Genomic DNA, 4,504 nt, shown 5'->3' with positions numbered 1-4,504 from the left:
TTCTCCTGCTTGCTTTCAACTACAAGTCTGGATTTAAACTGCTGCTCTTGCCAATGGCAAGCACATTAGTGTGTTCTATAAACACAGGTGCCAGGCAAAAAGCAGCTGTTCTCCTTGAAGCACTGGATGAGACAGCTGGGCCATCCTCACAGACAAGGTTTGCCCCAGTCAGCCCTAGCAGGCAGCATTGCTGAGAGGCTTCAGTGACCCTATTGCTGGAACAGTCATTTCCCTTTAGAAAGTGGCTGGGGAGACCCTGCCCAGGGTCAGCACAATCCTGCACACCTATTAATTTTGGTTGAAGTGACTTGCGCTACTTTCCATTGACAGTGGCATGTGGTACTGTTCCTGGTACTGTCAGGGCTCTCTGCATAGCAGCTCTTCTGTCTCATCATCAGCCCCTTTGCACCATTTTATCAGCAGGTCTCTCCTGGGGGGCTAGTAAGATTCATAGTTCACCCCCTCCTCCCCACCCTAACACACACTTTCTGGATGCCTGCATTAAGGGGGTTGTATTGACAAAAGCATCTCACTGCTCCTGATCCAAGCACATCCCTTGGTGCTGCTGCTATTTTTGCCTCTCCCCCTCATGTAGATTTGGGGGGGGGGTGCAGAGAATGGCATCTTATGGGGAAGTCATACTACCCCCTTCCTGGGCAAGCATAACCCCAGCATCTACTCTCTCTAGCTCCATGGGGGCTGGCTGATGTAATACTTGTCTCTTATCTCAAGACCTTCCCATCTTCTCTGGTCCTTCAGTCAGAGCTCATAGAGCCAATAGCCTTAAAGGACCTAGGGGAGCCTCCCTTGCTGACAGTACCCAACCTGCACAAGTGTAATGGGAGGAGGCTTCTGCCTCTATTTCAGCCCTATTGTAGCTGCCACTGATCTCCAGTGAGGCCTCACCAGAGCAATCTGTCTGAACTAACCGGATCCCGGGTGCAGCCCTGCTGGCTGCCAGTTATCCTAGCCCCATAGCATTGGCATTACACAACCTTAGTAATGAATCTAGCAGGTTACAAGGACAGACTGATGGGGTGACACCTATCACTGTAGTGCAGGAGTCGGCAACCTTTCAGAAGTGCTGTGCCAAGTCTTCATTTATTCACTCTAATTTAAGGTTTCACATGCCAGTAATACATTAACATTTTTAGAAGGTCTCTTTCTATAAGTCTATAGTATATAACTAAACTATTGTATGTAAAGTACAAAGTTTTTAAAATGTTTAAGAAGCTTCATTTAAAATTAAAATGCAGAGCCCCTCAGACCGGCAGCCAGGACGCAGGCAGTGAGTGCCACTGAAAATCAGCTTGTGTGCCACCTTTGGCATGCGTGCCAGAGGTTGCCTACCCCTGCTGTAATTCATGGGGATGACACACATGCTGCAGAGAATGTCCAGGATTGTCAGTGATCAAGGTTAACAGGGACTTCCCTGAATCTACATACACCTCTGCTGGGCTGTGGTAAGATTATTTTTAATGCTAACCTGACCTCTTTCCCAGTCTCCAAGGCAATCTAGTTAAGGGCCCCTGCTGTGACTTCAGGGGAGCTGGACCTAGCTCCTCTCTTGCCAATAGCAGTGGACCAGCTCTAGCAGAGATGGTTAACATCTCTCTGGGGAAACCATTGACTATTCCACATTTCCATTCTGGTTGACTGCTTCCAGGTGATTTTTTTTTTTATTCTAGCTGTCTAAGGGCTTGGCTACACTTGCAAGTTGCAGCGCTGGTAGAGGCTTTCCAGCGCTGCAATTAGTAACCGTCCACACCTGCAAGGCACATCCAGCGCTGCAACTCCCTGACTGCAGCGCTGGATGTACACCTGGCCAGGTTGTGGTGTAGCGATTGCAGCGCTGGTGATCCAGCGCTGCTCATCAAGTGTGGACACACACCAGCACTTTTATTGGCCTCCAGGGAATAAGGAGATATCCCAGAAAGCTTTTAACTAAATTACTCTTTGTTTTGTTGTGAACTCCGATCCCCGAACATTTTGTGATTTTTCAATCCAGGAAACTTAACACACAGTGTTGGCTCCAAAAATCCACTCTCTCTCTCTTCCCCGCTCCCTGTCACAGTACACCACCCTCCACCCCCTCTTTTGAAAAGCACGTTGTTGCCACTTGAATGCTGGGATAGCTGCCCATAATGCAGCACTCCCAACAGCGCTGCAAATGTTGCAAATGTGGCCACACACCAGCGCTGGTAGCTGTGAGTGTGGCCACACACCAGCGCTGCTCCTACACAGCTGGATGACCAGCACTGCAAACTACCAGCGCTGCAAACCGTAAGTGTAGCCAAGCCCTAAGAAGCAGGCAAAACATTGTTTTTCAATGTTAGACACATACAGATTTTCTTGTGAAAGTTGCAATCCCCCATTTTTATCTGTAAAAATCCACCCGTTTGGCCACTTAAGCCTTTGGGAAAAGGAGCTTGCCTATTCTTTGTGATGACTTGCTAAAGTTTAACTGCAAAAATCTCCAGAGAAGTTGGTTCAATAAAATGTGACTCATCTTGTCTAATATCTGGGACCAACACTGGAGAGAAAAAATCTCCAAAGACTGTCTGTATAGTTATAGTGTGTTTTCCCTCCCCTTCCAGCCCCTAATGTCAACCTGACTGCATGCACCAACCCTACAGCCCCACTGAGCATGCTCAAGCCCAGGGCTATGGGAGCAAAGCCAAACTTTCCTTGTAATGGCTGTTCCTGGGTGCAATGGGGCCAGGTAGCAGAGAGTAGAGAAGCTGTCTTTCCTGTGTGCTAGGTGCCATCCCCTGCCCACTCTCACTGGCAACCAGGCATTGTAAAGGGCAAAGCCATCCCACCGAAACACTGAAGTGACTAGCAGACCTATGTTGCTGCAGAGGAGGGCTCAGGGGAGTAGATAGAACAAGGAGCCAGGGAACAGAGACTGGGTCTGGAGGCTGGGTGCCAGGGAGGAGGGAGATGAAGCCAGTGGGTAGGGCAGGAGAGGGAACAGTGATCAGATGAGGAGCCTGGGAACCAGCAGAGTTTGGGGGAGATGAAGCTGACAAAGAGGTGCAGGGGGAGTACTGAGTGGCTGGCACAAGGAGCTGGGGGAAGCATGGAGGACAGATTGAATGAGAAGCTGGGGGAATATGGGGCAGGAGGCAGAGTAGGGAGTTAGAGGGAACCAACGTTGACTGGACAAGGAGACTGGGAGTAGGGAGAAGACAGTCTGGACAGGTGGGACAAGAACTTACTGGGCAAGGAGACTGGGATCAGAAGCCTGAGGAGTAGAAACTGGAAGAAGTGGAGGGGCTGGTCAGCTCATCTCGGTGACCCACCAGGTAACAGCTTGGTGACATTTGGTGTGAAAAATGGGATGTCCTAGGGGGGCACAACCCAGGAGATAGTCAGACTCTGGCTCTCAAGCTAGAGGAAACCCATTCTCCACTCCAAGTGGGAGAGGGGGCAGGAGAAAGAGGGAGTGGAAAAGAGGATGAATGGGAAGAAAGTGAAGGACTGGCCACTCTTGGGTTTGAAGCCTGCCTCAAGTATCCTGTTACAGCAATTTGAGCCATCAGGAAAAGAGGGATACAGAGACAGGCCCCCAGTGGGGAGCTAGTGTCTCAGTTTAGAGAACTCCCTTGGCTCAGAGTGATTGTTCAGTGACCAAAGCAAAGGGCTTGGTAGGAAACATGGATAGGGCAGCACCGGGCTGCACCCTATGACCCTTAGTAGGGCAAGGTTGGGCTGCAGGGCTGGGAGAATCTGCTGTAGGATGGTGCATAGAGAGCTGAAATTATCCCATCTGTTGAGCAGGAGACAAGAGCGCCAGGTGTGAATGAATGGAAGTAACATGCCTGGCCACAGGAGGAGGAGGGGACCATCTGTTTGGTTCTCCTGTTGACAGGAAAAGCTCTGGATGCAACTCGTGCCATCAGCAAGGATTTGGTAAATGGTTATGCAGAAGTGAAGGCGGCAATTCTTTGAAAATACCAAATTACGAGATACTGAGATAGCTCCAGACAACCCCCTGGAGACTTGGGAACAGTTCCTAACCATATTGGGGAAGGAATTCAGAATGTGGGTTCCAGCATGGCAACCACAGTTCAGCACAGATGTGGTGATGCCTGGTGGATTTCCAAATAGGGACTGCTCCAGTTCCACCTAAGAGTTTGGAAGTGAATAAGGGAACTAAGGTTGTGGCCCAGGGTGGACTAAAGGAAAAGGGGGTGAGAAATTTAAAGGTAAACTGAAAATGGCAAATCCAGTGGAAAAAGGAAAGATGCCCATCAAGCGCTATTACTGTAGTCAGAGGGGGCACAAAGCCGAGGATCACCTTACAATGAAATCAAAAGTTACTAACTTCTTATGAGCCTGGCAACTCAGCAAAGGAAAGCTCCCAGCAGTCAAATTCTGGCTGCGCCATTCCACGTAGATGCAGACACCAAGGTGTACAGCCACTCAAAGTGTGCTAGCGGGAATAGCTTTGCTCTCCAGTTTTCATTATAAGAAAGAAAAGATCCCAACAGTGAACAAG

Source organism: Mauremys mutica, chromosome 11 (genome assembly GCF_020497125.1).
Source record: "Mauremys mutica isolate MM-2020 ecotype Southern chromosome 11, ASM2049712v1, whole genome shotgun sequence".
NCBI lineage: Eukaryota > Metazoa > Chordata > Testudines > Geoemydidae > Mauremys > Mauremys mutica.
This window is presented reverse-complemented; position numbering follows the sequence as displayed.